We start from the raw sequence: 19406 nt of genomic DNA on the forward strand, positions 1-19406 counted from the left end.
TGCCAGGATTAGCTGGCGTGGTTTAGGAGGGTCATGCAATACGCACAAAATGTGGCAAAATAACAAAGGCCTGTCAAAATAGGATTATAGAGGTCCTCAACTACTATTTAAGGGTCTTAACTACCTCTCCCGACTGATGGAGGAAGGACCAAATTGCACCCATCAAACCCGCCTCCGGCAAAATTGCGCAGAGGCGGGCTCCGAACCTGCCCTCACGTTTTGCGATTTTCCCAACTGTCCCGCCTCCTCGGGGCTGGGAAAATCGCAGCCTATATTTCCATTCTCAGCAACACAGTTAGGAAGTATGTCATGTCACACTGGAGTAATACACCTATTAATTTCCACATTATGTAATGGGATCATTCTCTGCTCAGTGCATAACTGTCGTGATTCTCTGGTCAATGTGTAAAGGAGCGTTCTTTGTTAACTTTACACCCCCATTCTCAGCAGTATGTGCTACGTACTATAGTGCAGCCACTGTTAATATCATCACTGTAAAAATAAAATCATGCATTTCCGAATAAATTCACATTTATGCTGAAGCATCATTTATATTTACTGTTGGTAAGTGTATGAAAAGCCCTGGAACAAATATTTTCCACATATCTGGAGGAAATGCAATGGTCAATACTTTTAAAAAGTCAGAGCATTAAATTGGTAGAAAATTATATTTAAAAGTTATTGGAATGTGTTAAAAAATAACGCTTTAATGCACTTAAATAGTAAATTGCTTCAATACAGGAACAGGTATTGTCAATGTTAATGGATGTTACAGGTCAGTAATGAAATAAGCTGGTGATTTATTTATACATCGAGAAGCCCAACGGACAGTCTACATTATGACCTGCTGTAAGGTATGAGGGAGCACTTGCAATTCTGAAATGTCTTCCCGGTATTTCAGATTTCACTGATGGCTTTTCCAGTATATGACACACCAAGTACCACTTGGAATCTACCAGCTGGTTTTTTCCCCCCTCTTCTTTCCTTCAACTTTTCAGTTGCAAATCATTCTGAGGCATCCCTTAAGTGCATTTGTATTGTTAAGTGCACTGGTTTGATTTGGTGTTAATTCAATTGGAGTGCCCTTAATATCCTGTGGATTGATGCGATACATGCAAGCGTTACCTTGAGAAGCAGGTTCCAGGTCAGGCTGAAAGGAACTACCTTCCCTTCAGCAATTTGAAAGTTACTGATAAAATTTTTATGAAGAAGCCTTTTAGCTTGCCCCTATTGTATTCTTCCACTGTTCAAATTCAGGGAATTGGGACTTCATTTTGGTGACAATAGGACAGCAATTCTCTGTTCTCTGAGGTGAAAGTACTTCCAATACTCACGTGATCACTGCCACCTTCTTCAATGTGACCTCGTTACAATCTATCGGTGTGTAGTGGCATCAGATTGCTACACCCAGTACTTTCATTTTGCTATTATCCAAATTTTACTTTTAAGAAACAAAGTTTAAATAGGTTTGTGAAAATTAGAACTTTGTGACACCAAATTAAACCGGTACGGTAGAGATAAAGAGGGAAAAAAATCAGAACACTGGAAATACACAGCTGGTCAGTCAGTGTTTAAAAGAGAAATAAAAGTTAATGTTTCGGGTGGAGACCAAAATTCAGTATAGCCACGTTTGGGGCGCTACAGCATGGCGTTCGCTAACTTTTGCGCCCGGCGCAACTTAGCGCCACCTTCGCCAATATTCAGTTGCATCGCCCCAAGAGGTTGTTGCTGCGCTAAAGCAGGCGATGCACGACTATCATTAGGTGCTAAGCCGGCGATCCGGGGCGCAAACACCGAAGGCGGGCGCAGCGCAGGTGCGGCGAGGTGCTCATTGAGGGCAGACAGTCAGGTGCCGGTCAGCACTTAAAGGGGGAGGGTGGGATTGCTTGGCTGCCACGCCCTGCACACTGCAGCCCTAAGGCAAGGCCTGAACACTGCTTCTGGAACAGCTCCACGCCCAGGAGAATGGAGAAGGCCAGGGAGAGAGCGCAGCGCTTCGGCGAGGGTGACCTGAGGCTGCTGGTTGGCGCAGTGGACCACAGGCGCCATATCCTCTTCCCTGAGGGTGGCAGGAGGCCGCTGCCCGCCGAATATCGGAAAGCATGGAGGGATGTGGCAAACAGGGTCACGTCCAACAGCGTGGTCGGCAGGACACCAACCCAGTGCCGGAAAAAATACAACGACCTCACTCGGGTTGTCAGGGTGAGTACCCTTTCCAGTATCCTCCTCATTCCTGCATGTGCACCTCACTTTATGGCCAAACAGGTCTGAAAGCCCTAATGGCCAGCCCTCATCCAGCAGCTATGGGACTGTCATGAAAAGCACTTGCGCAATCAGGACTTTAGACATTGTCAGGGCTATTCGACCATGGGAGACAGTGCGGGCAAGATCAGGGCTTGACACTGTACTTAGAGGCGGTCCTTTCTCTTGCAGGCCAAGCTGGCGCATAACAGAAGACAGCAGCGACAGACCGGGGAGGCCGTCCTGACCTGAAACAGCTGAGCGACCTCGAGCAGCGAGTGGAGCGGATCATGGCAGGCCGGCTGAGTGGCCCCGTTGCCACTGGAGATGCTGACCCTGTTCTGGGCACCAATGGTAAGGTCATCACCTTTTTGACCTCTCCCTTTCCACTTGCGCCTCACACCAGCATCCTTTGCCACTATCGAACCAATGCAGTGCACAGCAGCACTCATGCCTCCCTCGCTGCCGCCCTGTCCTCACTCTAAAGCAACTCTTGTGCCTCCCTGCTTTCAGATGGTGACTCGCCAGGTGAGGAGGCGGCCCCTCAAGCTGGCACTGTGTCAGAGTCAGACATAGAGGAGGAGGAAGAGGAAACCAGCCCATCAGGGACACCCTCAGCCGAGGCAGCCCATGGCCATGATGGTGACACGTCTTCCCTGGAGGGGAGCAGGGGGGAAGGGTCGGAGGATAGTGAAGCTCCGGGGACCAGCGGGCTGCAGCAACGCAGGAGGGGTGGGGAAGCTCGGCGGCCTTCTCCCCGGAGGGTGAGTGCGGCCTCCAGTCCTGCTACGGTGAGCGCAGAGGAGGTGTGGCTCCTAGCAGAAATGGGCGCCCAGGCTGAGCGCAGGCACACTGAGCTCATGGCTGCAGTGGCAAGGATGCCTGACTCCATAGAGTCACTGGCAAGGAGTGTGCAGGAATTCGGGGCAGCACAGGCCAGGAGTCTGCAACAATTCAGTGCAGCACAGGCCAGGAGTCTGCAGGGCATCGCGGCAGCACAGGGTAGGAGTCAGCAGGACTTCGCTGCTTCACAGGCGGCTTCTAGCCAAGTGCTCAGTCGTGCCGTGCATTCACTGACTGCTGTCATGCAGACACAGACCAGGGCCACACGGGCACTAACTGCTGCCACACTCGCTGGATCGGCCAGGCATCGCCGGGGCACTCACTGTGCTGCAGCAGCCCAGCAGTCTGTGCCTCAGCAGATTGCTGCTATTGCTGCAGTGCTGGCCTGTGCGCGTGCCAATGTATCAGCTGACCAGGGAGTGCCTGTGATCTGTCAGGTTGGCAGCATTCCTGCAGCCAACACTGTCACTCCTCCATTGCAGCTGCCACCAGATGTTGGACAGACTGCTGCCGCCCAAGCAGAGTTGGAGCAGTCAGCAGCCGGCCCCTCCAGTCCCAGAGCTGGTCCAGGCCGACCCCCAAGGGCATCTGCCGTCTCATCATCTGACCCTCAGCAGCCTTCCCCCAGCCTTGCTGCAGCCACTGGGGTCCCATTGAGGAGGAGCTGCAGGGCGGGTAGGGGCCAGTCACGGAAGTGAAACGGATCACCCTCGCAGGGGAAAAAGTAGAAGGTGTGGCCAAATGTTTTGTTTTACTTATAAAAGCCGAGACTGGTGTATTTGTTTCATATATAAAGGCCGAGACTGCTGTATTTGTTTCATATTTAAAGGCCGAGACTGGTGTATTTGTTTTACTTGTAAAGGCCGAGACTGGTATATTTGTTTTACTTGTAAAGGCCGAGACTCGTGTATTTGTGTTTTTTTGGGGGGGGGTTTCTCTCCATTAGTTTGTCATGTGGGAAGGGCACAGAGGTATCACAGTAAAAAAAATTCTTAAATCGCACTGTCCATGCTTTCTTTTGGAAGTCCTGGTTGCCCTGCTCGGCTGAGGGCTTGTGGAGCGGCTACATTCATCTTCTGCCATTGGCACAAGCCATTCCCTGAGAGGGGGCCTAGAACCGACTTGCAATAAGCCGCCGACGGGCAGCCCTTGCACTTTCTGCCTCCCTCCTGTGCTGGTCCTCCTCCTCCTCCTCCTCTGGTGGTCCTCCAATGTCTGCTGGCAGTGGCTGAGTCCTGCGGATAGCAGGTTGTGCAGCATGCAGCACACGACAACGAAATGGGAGACTCGCTCAGGCGAGTACTGTAGGGCTCCCCCGGAACGATCCAGACAGTGGAACCATTGCTTCAGCACGCCGATTGCTTGCTCAATGATGTTCCTGGTTGCTTGATGGCTGTCATTGTATCCCTCTTCAGCAGGGGTGCTGGGCGCACGGAGCGGGGTCATCAGCCAGGTGCACAAAGGATAGCCTTTGTCCCCGAGAAGCCATCCTCGTGGGTGAGGCTGGGCCTCGAACATGTCTGCCACAGAAGTCTGGCGCAGGATGAAGGCATCGTGGTTGCTGCCTGGAAAGCGGGCATTGACAGCTAGGATGAGCTGCCTGTGGTCACACACCAACTGCACGTTGAGCGAATGGTAGCCCTTCCAGTTGCAGTAATCCTCGGCATTCTCTAGAGGTGCCCGCAAAGCCACATGCGTGCAGTCAATGGCACCCTGCACCATGGGGAAGCCCGCTAATGCTGCAAAGCCCATTGCACGCTCTTGCACGCTCTTGCTGCTTGTCAACGGTCATGGGGAAGGAGATGAACTGACGTCTCCTTCTGAAAAGGGCATTGGTCACCAGCCGGATGCAGCAATGTACCGCAAACTGGGAGATGTTGGAAATGTCCCCAGTAGCGGATTGGAAGGAGCCGGTGGCATAGAAGTTGAGAGCCACCGTCACCTTCACTGCCACCGACAGAGACGTCCTGCTCCTCAGCTGTGGCTGCAGATCTCCGCGAAGCAGGTGGCAGATCTCAGTGACCACCGCCCTTCTGAATCGCAGCCTCCGAACACACTGCTCCTCAGACATGTTCAGATATGAGAACTGCTGGCGGTATACCCTGGGTGGGTAAGGCCTCCTTTGCCGACGCCTGTTGCCCCTTCTCCGTCTGGCCATGACTGGCACTCTCTGACGGCGTCTCTGAGCCCTTTGAATGCAATGGAGAAGCCCAACGTTTCCACCCATTGCAGCCCCCATTATATGTTTCCAATCAATGCTATGACACTGAAGTTAAAGACAAGTGCAAAGCTGTGGCCTGAAGCCACAAGTACCTGTGTGAGTGTTGAGCCAAACCAGAAAGCTCTCTACCTTTGTCTCTCTCCAAAGATCCGTCTCTCACAAAGAAGGAGTGGTGCAAAATGGCTGCCATTTATACTGCAGGAGGAGTCCCCTTTAATTAGCATGCCCCGCAGTGACTGGGAACCGTTCCCCTCTACCAGTCGCTAGGGGCGCCAGGCGCACAATAGGCCGTCGCTACTGAATTTCCGGTTCGGGGCGCACAAAGGGCGTTGCACCATGAAATGACGTCAGGATCTGCGCGCACCGGGAGCTGGACCGGGCCACAGACAGGAAATCCACGCAGGGCCAGGCCTCAACTGCCGGCACGCTAGGTAAGTGTAGGTCGGGGGCTTGCACCCGCAGGAAGCCCCCGACACGAATTTCTGGGCCATAATGTTTGTATATGTCTATATCTATATCTAATCTATATCTATATGTACATACATATATAGATATATACACACATATATAGCTAGAGATATACACAGACATATATAGATAGATAGATTTAATGCACTTCCATCTCATTTCAGACAACACACTTCAAAAGTATATAAAGAGAACGGCAATCAGACATCTTATGCTAGTTTCTTCTCACCCAGTGTCAGACATTTACACGCACCTCAGAATCTGCCAACCTCCCTGTTCAACAATTAACTTCTGATTGACATTATGTGGAGAGACTGGAGAAGTTGCGATTGTTCTCCTTGGAGCTGAGAAGGTTAAGAGGAGATTTGATAGAGGTGTTCAACATCATGAAGGGTTTTGATAGAGTAAATAAGGAGAAAGTGTTTCCAGTGGCAGATGGGTCGGTAACCAGAGGTCACAGATTTAAGGTGATTGTCAAAAGAACCAGAGGTGACATGAGAAAACATTCTTTTTACAGAGCGAGTTGTTGTGATCAGGAATGCGCTGCCTGAAAGGGCGGTGGAAGCAGATTCAATAATAACTTTTAGAAGAGAATTGGATAAATACTTGAAGGAAAAATAATTGTAGGGCTATGGGGGAAAGAGCGGGGAGTGGGACTAATTGGATAGCTCTACCAAAGAGCCAGCACAGGCACGATGGGTCAAATGGCCTCCTCCTGTGCTGTATCATTCATGATTCTATGAAAGAAGCAGGCCAACTTAAGCATGGCTCCAGTTTAGCTGCCAAATAATACATTGTGCATCACGTGGTATAACATTGTCATATAACGTAGGAACACTGGAATTGCTGGACAATAAAAGACCAAGGCCCATCTAATTCGCCTTCTACCTTCCTGATAGTTGGATGATACAACGATAATGGATAATATAAAACTGAGTGTCATATGGCTTAATGCAAGCAGTGCAATGGGAGACCCATTAGCAATACAAACAAACAACATTGCTATAGTCACCAGTATCAACACTAAACAAAACTGAATGATATATAAGGGGTAATTTTCTGTGCTCGTGATCCAGTCGAGGAGCCTTGTCGACCAGGTGCACACATCAGTAATGTGGGCACGTGCTGCAGCTGATTTTCCATTAAACATTTAAATTAATGATTGTGAATTTGTTCATGCTAATTCTGATCTGACTTCCAAATGGGCAAGGCTCAAGATACAAATTCTGGGTCTGCCATAGATATTCTCTAGGCTAGAGCTTTTCTGGTCTCTCCCTTGAGATGAGCTGTGCGCAGGATCCTTCTTTGTATATTGAAATTGATCCCAGGCAGCCGCAAGGGACGCCATAATGCAGAGAGGACCAATGTGGTGGCGGGCATGATTAGGAGCAGGACCTGGCACCCAGAAATTGATTACATTGCTCTTGATTTACGCCCAAAAAATGGACGGAACCCCTACCAGTCTTTACCATAATGTGCCCAAATCATTTCTACCGATTGTGGCCAACGCCAAGTACCAGGATATCCGCTCAGGCCCACCAGACAATGAGTTTGACACCGCTTGTTTGTGACAATTTCTAACTGCAAGAAGTGTATTTTAGATTCCAGCTCCAAGCCTAGTTCAGTACCTCACAGGTTCCTGCTTAAAAGCCTTACTGACTTCCCATTTGTCGATTGTTTTTCCTTTTTCTCTCCCTGCATTCACAAATGAATAGGTCATCCCAAAGATAAGTGCGAGGGAAATTTTTGTCTATACTGGTTGGGTAATTTTTTTTGTACAGACTGTTAAAGGGCAAACTGAAATAATGAGAAAGAAATGGTTGTATAAATGTTTCAGAACAGGTGTTCAGGAATTAAAGCATTGGCATAAAGGTCACAGATCTTTACACGCTGATGTACTCCTGGGACCGTAGACTGGGCATTTCACACCTAACATAGCTGTGAAAAGGTTCAAGTGTGTTTGCATATTAAATTCTGTAGTTCAATGATGTGCTGTAACCTGGAAAATGATTTGAGGTTAAACAGCAATTATGGCATAAAAAATGAGGCATTCTGTAAAAAAAATAGATTTTTTAAAATTCCCTGATAACATGGTTATGATTATCAAAATATATATGATACTAAATAGATTTGCTGTATTTAATGATCTGGACAGTTAAATTAGCCCCTGCAAATTCTGCAATGCAGTCTTAAAAATTCAGAGTTAAAATACTTTTCACAGTACAAGATATATTTGCAATGTTTCTAATAGGTTTTGAGAATATTTCATGAGTGACTGATATCTTAGTGTTTACAAATTACACTCATTGAACCTGCTGTGTTGGTATTGATCTGCTAGGAAGTGAGGCCCTAGGAGCAGGATATTCTGCAAATGGTCAACGCCTCGCACACCTTGATCTGTGTAAAACAATCATTCTAAGTGTCTCTGGGACAGTTTGCACTACAAATACAGTTCACGGTGAGCCAAGGTGCAGGATCCAAATTCATTGTTTCAAAACTGTGAGCATGAACTTATTTGGTTGTTGTGACTTCAACTTTGACACAATAATTATTCTCAATGCTTTGGATGCATGGAAAGTGAGTTAACACAATAATTCCACATTTTTCTTCTGATTTGTTTCTCTGCTAGTTTGTACATTCAGCTCAACAAAAAACTTTCCAAGTTAATAATTAACCCCATAATGCCTGGGAAGATCAGCACAGTCGTGTGAGTTTGATGAGCATTAATAGTTTGATATCAACTGCACGATGACACATTGGAGGCTATCAGAGCTTTCCAAATGAGTACATACCTAAACCCTACACTGAGTCTGAATGGGAGTTAGTCATAGTCGGCACATATCCCTGGATTTGGGCAGGTTGTTCAGTAAAGTTGGCTTTCGTCCATTCTGCTGAACTGTTATTCTGCCACAGAGTCCTGGAATGGTGACGGTTAAACGCACAAAAATTTTAACAGTGGCCTACTGCCTTGTATGATTGTAGCCGGGAAATATGTGTTTGTTTTGACTTTTGGTTTTGAGAGACAAAAAAAGCAGAGATGTCCTCATTACAACGCTCTGATTTTATAGCACTGTCATTAGACGACAGGAGCTTGGCTCCCAATTTGTTCGGTGTCATTTCTTTCTGTTTCTGTAGGAGATTCGCTGTGGCATGAACCTTGATATAACAAGTAAAAATGTCTTGAGTCCCAAGTTAAAAGTGTAGGATTTGCAAAATTTCCACATTTTCCCCGAAGTTATTAATAAAAGGGACCCTGCATGGACATTTTAAAAAGGGTACCCAAAAGATGGTGTCCGCACCTCATGGCCAAAAGCCTGCAAGTTTTAAAGCTTGAACTCTGCAGCACAGAACAAGCAGCTTGTGGGGAAATCGAAACCTAAAGTGCAGTTTCTGTGAAAAGGACTTTGTGTTTTGGAAAGCAGACAGCAAACATTTGAATATGCATTAAGCCAGATTGTAGACAGATCAGAACCAGTTGGGCCTATACTTAAGGTCATCAAGTTGTCTGCATAAATAATCGGAAACAGCTTAAGGAAGCCATTGAGGCCGGACAGGCCGATTAGACTGCATTAATAACAATACAGCTTGGACATCAGGCCATTAGGTGCGATAAACGGCCATCTAAAAACAGTTAGTTTAGATTGCTGTAATTATTTAAAACAGCCGCCAAAATTGGAACAATGAACCAACCTGATTTGGCGCGCAGATAAGGAATGGAAACAACGGGTATAACTGCAGGCCCCAGGTAGCAATCTAGGTCGCTTGCTCTCTCTCTGCTCTCTGGTGCTGGGCCCTCGCTCTCGGTTCCTGGCTCACTCATGCCCTGGCCTCGTGGCGGGTCTCTCCTCGAACCCCGCGGTGAGATTTCAGCAGCGAAGTACACCATACCAACAACCGGGGAGGAGAACGAGACCCGACTCCCTCGTCATCTGGGACGCCCAGGCCAAAAAGGGGGTGAGACGAATTCGAGCAGGTAGACGAGACGAGTAGAGACGAAGAAGATGATAAAACTCGATAAACTAAGGGCAGAACGGGGCAGCGAAAAACGTATCGATAAAAAACCCAAGCGTCGAGTTATATGCTGCTGCTTGGGAAGACGAGCATCTTGTTGAACACTGTAACGCAAGTGCCTACGCTACGACGAATAAACTGTCGTTCGATGCATGGGTAACAAAATCTAAACAACAAAGACTGTTAACTGTCCCATAAATATAACGTTACTGCCGACGACCGCCTGAGGGAGAAGAAGAGGAGTACCCATCGGGACGAGATGACGACGGTACCGGAGGAGAAGAAGGTGCGTCGCAGTAGCAGCTCCCGCACCGCACCCCTGAAGACCACGTGGCGACGGGGTACCTAAGAGGACAGAGAACCAGACCTCAAAATCCGCATTTCATTAACAGTTGGCTTTGCTTTGGATTGGTGAGCATGAATTCTGGCCCCGCATAGCTTAATCTAGTTAGGTATAGGGGGTGGGATAAGGATAAGGGGATTGTTAATATAGTTTGTTTTTCCCTCGATGTGCCGTGTGTTCCCCATTCCCTGTATAAGTATAGTTATTTTGTATTTGCCTGTATTTTATGCTAGTAATTTCTCATAAGACTGTGTTATTCTCTGTTTTAATAAAATCTTGGTTTTCTTACATCGAAACCACCTGTCTACTCGAGTTTTTCTGTATCGCCGCCTGTACCTAAGTCTGGTGTCTAGAACCCAAGGGGTGTGGGAGCGATTCGAACCGCTCACCAAAGTCAGGGGCATAACTGACTGGGCGCACGCGCCACACCCGCCACCCCCTTACAGAATGGCGACCGCAGCAGGACACCGGCAGGAGGGTTGCGATACAGTAGACAATGGTTCGGATGAGCAAACCATGATGGAGGAAAGGATTTCTGATTATGTGTTTAGCAAGGTGAATATCACTAAGAAGTGGATCACCACTCTATTAAAGGCTGGGCGTCCGGTAGATGCAGCAGCTAAGTGGACAGAGGGAAAGGAACACAAGAGGTCCTTAGAGAAGGCAGTTTGGTTGATGTGTTTTAAAAAGCAGTTCCAACTTTTGGACAGGCTCATTGCAGCACAGGCAGTCAAGTTAAGGGAGTCAGCCCTGGAGATCCAGGATAAGGCTCTAGCAGGGGAGAAGTTATTAGTAACTTTGCAGGCCCTAAATCAGGAGAGAGTGCATTTAATGGGAGAACACAAGGCCCAGTTGGAATACCTACGGTGCCAAGTCACCGAGGCCAAGGGAAATGAGCTGAGGTTGCGGGAGAAGAACGCCCACTTGGCAAGGCAGATTAGGGAACAGGAAGAGAAAGTACAGGTGGTAAAGGCCGCTTACAAGCTAGCGAGCGAGCAGGGGTTTGAGGAGGCAGACCACGGCCCCTGTAAGGAAAGGATAGAAAATCTAAGCCGGGCCCTCCGGAAGGCAAAAGGCATGGTATGCCTCATAAGCCCGAAGACAGGCCAGGCAGATTTTATGGGGAACGAGGGGAGGACAGTTCCAACGTCACCGGTAGTGCCCAGGGACGACCCGGTTGAGAGAGAGGAGATCTCACGACCACCACCCGTAGCGCCAAGTTTCAGCAAGGTTTGGCAGCAAGGGGGGGTGGAGCCAAAGGTGGAGGCGGAGGTGGAGCAACCCCCGCCAGAGAGGTCGGAGCCGGGACCGATGTGCCCAGCACGGCATTGGAGGTTCGACCCACCCGTCAATGGCGACGATGAGGGACCCCTCCAAAACCAGTTCGTATTACCCTTTAACACCCAACAGCTTAGGGTTATTGTCAACCATATCCCAAGGCTCTCCGAAAAGGGAGACCCCTCGATTCACTTCAGGGAAGTAGAGCAGGCAGCCAGCGTCAACGACTGCGATGACGCTGAGCAGGCCAAGATGCTGCTATTCTCCCTGGAGAGTAGTCTCCTCCAATCCCTCTCTAATGAGTGTAAAAGGGGGCAGAGCAGGTACGAGGAGCTTAGAGATGCAGTTCTGGAGGCCATGGGGATGAATGAGGGAAGTCCTTTCTCCCGTGTGGAGAAGACGATCCAGCTCACAGGGGAAACCCCGCAGGCTTTTGCGGACCGGCTGTGACCGGTGTACCGGAGGGCCTGTCCGGGGACGCCGGACCGAGCGTTCCTGAACGGGGATCGCCTGGCCCATTGGTTCCGTTGCCTGGTGGCGAACAGCTTGCCACAGGTCCGGGCCAAGGCAGAAGTCTGGTTCGACCTCAAAAATCCCCAGACCACCGAACTCACGGTGATTAGGCAGCTCACTCTGGCCTATAAAAACGGTAGGGGAGCCGATGCACACCCACCCAAGGGAAAGGTGCATGAGGTAAAACCTGGACCGGGTAGGAAAGAGTGGCACCAGGAAGGGAGTAACCCCCCCCAACACAAAGACCAATTGTTACGGGTGTGGGAAGGATGGTCACTGGCAGAAGGAGTGCAAAAACCCTTGGAAGGAGAACAAGGGAAAGCATTCCACAGCCCCAGCCCAAAAGACGGGGGGTAGGAATCCCTCCCGCAGAGGTCGAGTCACTTTTGGACACCATGAGGTCCTTATTGACTGGCCAGGGGAGAGTAGCAGCCACCACCGGTGCTCTCACCCCATCAGCCCCATCCAACGCGCAGCCGTGACTAGAGCCAGCGCAGCCTGTTTACCTGTGTTCTCTCCGGTATGATGAGTGGAAAAGACCCCTTTTGGAGATGGAGGTAGAAAAGGTGACAGGGACCTATCTGTTGGACACGGGGGCATCATGCACCGTGGTCTACTCAGTTAACCCCACCACCTCGCCTCTCTCTAACGGGGTCCCATACAGTCTATCGGGGTTCACGGGTAAAGAACAGGCTGGCTCATTTTCCATCCCGCTCGCCATTTGGTTAGGACCGCTCCGCTCCAAGTGGACCTGTGTCCTGATGAAATGGGAAGTGGAGGGTGGAAGAGGGGTCCTGGGGGCTGACTTTATTGTAGGCCACGGGATCCTAGTGGATTTGAGAAATCATTTCTTATGGGGGGCAGGTAAAGTAAAGAATGGAGAGATCGTAGTAATCTCAGGAAAGGAAGGGAAGGGGACCCTCTGCACCATGAAGCCCAAAGAGGATTATAACCTCGAGCTTATGGTCAGCAACACCCCACCAGAGTTCCAGGCATTTGTGCAGGCCCACCTGGCCACATTTGCCACACACAAACACGGCTGCGGGAGGGTCACCGGATTTGAGGTCAGCATAGACGGGGACCCCATGGCCTGACCACAGAAACAGTATAACTTCCCCAGGGAAGCAGAACCAGACATGGAAGCAGCCATGTCCTCGTTAGTGCAGCAGGGAGTTCTGAGACCGATAGCCACCCACGTGAACTCTCCATTGTGGCCGGTTAGAAAGCCGGACAATTCCTGGAGGGCCACGGTGGACTATCGGGTGCTCAATAGCAACATCCCAGCCTGTGCACCCACAGTAGCAGCAGTTGCCGACCTCATCGGGAGTATTCCAGCATCCGCGACCACTTTCACGGTGCTGGATATTTCCAACGGATTTTGGTCCATCCCTTTAAGGAGGGAGGATCAGTACAAGTTTGCCTTTACGTTTAAATGGCAACAGTACACGTGGAACTGCTTGCCGCAGGGCTTCCACAACAGCCCCAGCATTTTCCATCAGTGCATGGCCAACAGTTTAAGGGATTTTAGCCAGCCCAGACAGTTGGTCCAATATGTGGATGACCTGCTCCTGTTCACTGATTCGAAAGTGGAGCATGGCCTGCTATTGGCCGAACTGCTGGAGCTGCTAGGGCAGAAGGGTTTCAAGGTAAACCCAAAGAAAGCGCAGATCGGCCAGCAGGAGGTATAATTCCTCGGTCTGACCATCCGCACTGGAGAAAGGGCCATAGATAAGACTAGGAGGGAGGCGGTACAAGAGCTACCGGTCCCCAACACAGTAATGGGTGTCAGGTCATTTCTAGGGGCTAACCGGGTACTGCAGAGACTTCATTGAAGACTATGCAGCCACAGCAGCCCCTCTGCTCTGACTCCTACACAAGGGAGTGGAGTGGCTTTGGGATGAGGGTTGCCAGGCAGCATTTGTCAGGCTCAAGAAAGACTTGCAGACCGCACCAGCTCTAGGGGCCATAGATGGGGGGAAAGAGTTTTTCCTGGAGGTAGCAGCCAGCGGAGACAGCCTGAGTGCTGTGCTGCTCCAAGAGCGGCACGGCTGGCTGAGGCCGGTGGTCCACTCCTCTCGGATACTCATGGATGTGGAGAGGAGCTACTCCAACTGTGAGTGGCACCTCTTGGTCACACATTGGGCTGTGAAGAGATCACTGATCTTCACAGGCGCCTCTCCCATCACCCTCCTCACCCATTACACACTCACCCAGATGCTTCTGGATGGGAGGATCAAGGATGGAACAGTGAGCAGTGCCCGCATTGCCCGCTGGACCTTGCTCCTCTCACAGATGGATCTTAGAGTGAAGGGTCTCTGTGAGCCAAAGCTCGCAGCCAACCTGGTATACCCTGGAACAGCCCACCGGTGTTCCATCGAAGGGGTTTGGGCAGTAAACATAGGTTTATGGGCCGGGATACATCCCACGGGCCGCGAGATCTATGTAGACGGTTCCAGCACGGTATCTGCTGGCGAGCATCTCATGGGGTGTGGAGTTTACGACCCAGCGGCGAACATTGCCCTGGCGATTAAGCTCCCCAGCACCATGAGCGCCCAGCAGGCTGAACTGTCCGCGGTATTGTACGTCGTTACACACCCTGAAATCTTCCCCACCCCCTACACGATTTGCTCGGACAGTATGTTCAAGTGCAATTCGTATACGGAGTACCTGGTCATCTGGTCCCGCCGCGGATACACCTCCGCCGACGGGAGACCCCTCACAGTAAAACCCCTGCTGGAAAAGATCTTAGCCGCAGTGGGGGAGGAAGGGGAGGTTTTCATCCACAAGGTGAAGACCCATTCCTCCACAGAACCCCGCGGCCAAGGCAACCAGCAGGCTGACTTGCTCGCCAAGGAGGGTGCCCGCACAGGCACTTTCTGGGACTCTTTTGGGTCCAGACCCATGGTGGCGGTCAGAGGTAGGGACGGGACCCAAGGGAGTGCAGGGGTAGCGTTAGCCCCAGACCTTAAGACGGTCCAAGCCCAAGACCCTGTCCTCAAAGCAGTCCTCAGTGCAGTAGCTGGGGGAAAAAGGGTAGAGGGTCCGTACGGCACTGCAACCCTCTCCGTAAAAGAGGGCATGCTGTTCCGGGCGGAACAGTGAGTTGTGCCGCAGCAGCACCGGAGGGAGTTCCTTCAACTGGCCCATGAGGGTCCAGGAGCGGGACACCCCGGGCCTGAGACCACCTGGCAGCGGGTGGAACAGGCGTGATGGTGGCCGGGACTCGGGGACGATGTCCGCGAGTTCTGTGCAGGCTCTCTTGTGTGCGCTGCGAATAACCCTAACCCCCACAAAAGGAAGGTACCTATGGGACACATCAGGAGGGTAGAGGGACCATGGCAGTCGATACAGGTCGACTACATTGGGCCCCTGCCCACCGCCCAGGGAGGCTATAAGTACTGCCTAGTCCTGGTGGACGTGTTCACCAAATGGGTAGAGGCCTTCCCCTGTAAAACAGCCACAGTTCTGGGTACTGCCAGGACCCTGGTCCGGGAAGTGTTCCCACGGTGGGGACTACCACAGTATGTGGAGTCCGACCAAGGGAGCCATTTCACCGGACAGGTGATGCAGAAGACCCTTATGCTGTTAGGCATTGAGGGGAAATGGCACGTGGCCCACAACCCGCCGTCATCGGGGATTGTGGAAAGGATGAATAGGACCCTGAAAGAAAGGTTGAGGAAGGGAACGGTGGACTCGCCCCGTAAATGGGCCGAGGTCCTACCGTTGGTTTTGATGGGGATCCGGGCCAGCCAGTCTAAAAGCACGGGGTACTCCCCGTACGAGCTAATGACCGGCAGGGTTATGCGGACCCCCACCCATGTACTAGCCCCGGTGCTCACGGAGGGTCAGCTCAGGGAGGTAAACCGGGACAGGTTCACCCGAAACCTCTTTGAGCACCTGAAGCAGGTCCACGAGCGGGCGGCTGGGAACATGGGAAGGCAGCACCAGGGTAACTGATTGCTGCTCGAACCCCGAAAGCACCACGAGTGGGAGGTAGGAGATCAGGTTATGGTAAGAAACTATGCCCGAGTAGAAAGTTTGGAACCATTGTACATGGGGCCCTACAGCATTGTAGATAAAACCAGCCCCATGGTATACGCCGTGAAGATGCCCCGGCGTACAAAATGGTTTCATATCAACCAGTGTAAGCTGTTTAGACCTGAAAGGGGAAAGCAGCCAGTTGGGGTAATGTCTGAGGATAAAGATCCTCAGCCTGCAGCAGGAGCGAGTTCACAGACTGCACAGGCAGGCGCTGTGGCTTGCTTAAAGGGAGGGGCCATCCCGCCCATCGATTGGGACACTCCCCCGCTCTTCTGGGATCCAGACGAGAGGGAGGGACCTGAGGGCGATAACCCCGCCCCTAACCCAGGTGTAGAGAGGGAGGGACCTGAGGTCGACGACCCCGCCCCGGACCCAGCCATGGGACCTGGGGGCGGAGACTCTCAGCTCGCAGCAGCAAGCTGCGAAGAGTTACCCGCCCCTAGCCCAGGTTCGGGAGAGGTCAAGCCTGGGGGAGCAGCGGTTCGGGTTAAAGGCCCATCGGCCAAGAAAGCCCCACCCGCCAAGGCCCCCAGAAGGTCCCCACGGACGCCCCAGCCGAGAAAGCCATGGTCACCAGCTCCCCAGTTACCAAGGACCGTCCCTTGAGTTAGGGGGAGGCCCAAGGACAGAGGTCCTCAGCCAGCAGCCACGGGCTGCGAGGGACCAACGGTGCAGGACGGTGCAGCCACACCGGAGGTAGCGGTGAGCCACAGCCCAACCAGGAATTAGCCTGGCCGCCCGGAGATGGGCGGCGGTTGTACATAGTTTAGGTAGTTTAAGTTTTGGTTATTGTTAAGTTTAAATATTTAGCTTAAGTTTGGGTGTTTTAGCTTAAGTTAAATAAGGTGATGGGTAGTTTAGGTTAAGTGGTAATCTGCCAAGAGTGTGTATATTTGGGTCGAGGTCGCGGGACCCGACCATGCTTCACCAAGCCAGAGAATCTCTTGGGGAACTGGCTGCATGTTTATGTATCTTTTTGCAGAAAGACTGTCAGGATGAAGGAGATCGTAATCCTACTCGCCCTGATGGGACTGAGCCTGGGAAGGCGGGGCGATGTACAAGATTCCCACATCTACGGGTGCTCGGGAGACAGGGTGCCCATAGCGACCAACGGAAGTGGTGAACAGGATGTGGAGGAGACCGCCGTCTACGTCCACGAGGGAAGGTGGCCAGGATGGCTGGGGTCCAATTCGTCTCAGTACTCCAGCCAGACCGGATTCACATACGGGGAGACCTACCTCATGTGCCCCAGGGTACGGGTCGTTACCACGAGGGTCAGCGTCACTGTTGGAAAGCAAATATGTTTAACGTGTAAAGGACACATTCCTCTGGCTAGGTGGTGGTGGCTCAGGAAGCTGAGCAAGGATATGAGGAACCCCGAAGTCAAGTGGGAACGGTTGGGGAACAATACCCACCGGACGATTACAGGGACTCATGGAGGATTAAGTGTGTATTGGGACAAGTGGTGGGAATCGGACCAAGGGATTTATATCTGTATGTGTGGGTCAGAGATAGTCTGCCCCGCAGGCATATCCATTGTTTTCCACCAGCAGTGGCAAGACACCGGGAGGGGATGAAGTGGGGATACCAGCCTGAAGGTGTGTGCGGTCCCATACACCCCGATCCCAGTCAATGCCACTGAGCTTGTGCCCCGCCCACGGCGCAGGCGGCGAGGTTATCCAGGGAAGGTTGCCCCACCACCACCAAGGGACCAGGGAATGGGTTGGTACTAGTACCTACCGATCAGGTGCTGTACCAGGGGGTGCACTACGCGGTAGCCTCCGTGATTTTAAATCTCACCAAGTGGTGCCCCAAGGAAACAGAGCAGCTATACCAGGCCCTATTGAAGGACATATTCAGGAAGTTTTATGAGTTCGATTTCGCCCATGTTGACAAAACCGAACTGTACACCACACACCGAGAGTTTTTGGGTAATGCAGGGAGCCAAAGAAGGGGAGTATGGAATGATGTTTTTACTACGTTTAATACTGGGTCCTCTGTCATCAACAGTTTAGATGACATAGAGCTGCAGACCCAGATAAATGGTTTAAAAACACAGTTAAGGAAGATATTAATGGATGAGAACAAAGTAGTTGGCTCGGAGTTGCATGAGGACCAGGCCATGACGGTCCATTTAAAGGAGATCATAGCGGAGTTGGAAAAGCACGCAAAGATGGTAAATGCCCTCATAAGGGAGGACAGAAATGCTTCTGACCAGGCTGCGCAGAATGAGGTGTGCGTGCTATACGGGGCGCGGTTACTGGGCGAGGGCCGCAGTAATCTGGAGGATTTAAAACAGGGTTTAGTCCCCTCCTGGATCAGCAACAAACACCTCGCAGCCCTCCACCTGTTTGAGAATGCATTAAGCCCGTGCCAACTCCGGCTAGCCTCCGAAGCCTACCCAGTCCCCGTGGATTGTGGGCGGTCCAACCACACTGTCATGGGAGTAGTAGTTAGGATGCCGGTCATGGGTAGGACAGCCCGACCCGCACCGGTATACAGGGTTGAGAACATTGGAGTCATTCAAGGGGGTGCACACATTCGTTTCACAGCGGTCCCACCTTACGTCATAAAGTGGGAGCATGCTATGACAGGTACTGACCTCTCAGGGTGCCGGAGCCGGGGAGCACACATAATCCTGTGTCCCCAGCACTTGAATGCCTATTCGAAACCGCAGTGTGGGTTTAGAGCTGCTGGCGCAAAGCCTATAAATTGTACCATGGCGGCAATGGCACAAGGCCATGTTCACCCGCAGGTAGCATATATAGGAGGTGGGACATATTGTGTCACCACCGGCGCGTCCCACTACCAGCATGGACAGCATAGCTGGTGTCCGGTTAGTGACAGCAGTTTCTGTTTTAAACCCGAGGCAGAAGTTCAAGTGGCCCAGGAGCGAATTGTTCCCATTCCTGAACCCTCCACTGTTCACCTCACTGTGAAGGAGAAGTTTACGAATTTGCAAAAGTACATAGCGCACTTCAGCTACGAAATTCCCCCTCTCCCAGAACACCTTACCAAAATACTCTAAGCCGTTATAGTTTTGCAGAAACATTTTTACACTCTAGAGCAGAAAACAGTAGAGATAGGGACTAAGATATTGTGATTCCACCCTGGTGGGACATTTTCAATAACATAGAGGTCCCTTCATGGATCAGATTGGCTTCCCACATTCTTGTGGTTTGCCAGTTAGGGATAGTGTTGTATCTAGTTTGTATTCAATGTAAGGGAAAAGGGCAGTTGTTAGAGTTCCGAAACCAGAAGATCTGGAAGGAACATTATGTGAAGGTGGAGGGAGATACGCCTGTTTAAGCTTTTTCTTTGTATTTTTGATTAAAGATTGTTGTTTTTTTTGTGTTTGTTGTTTTTAATAAAGATTCTTCCGATGAGTTGTTAATAAAGATGTATGTGTACCAAGTGGTGCAGGGGTGTTGGACCCCCTCCATGCTT

The sequence above is a fragment of the Somniosus microcephalus genome, chromosome 1 (genome assembly GCF_052327205.1).
Source record: "Somniosus microcephalus isolate GS21.2 chromosome 1, FLI_Smic_1.0, whole genome shotgun sequence".
NCBI lineage: Eukaryota > Metazoa > Chordata > Chondrichthyes > Squaliformes > Somniosidae > Somniosus > Somniosus microcephalus.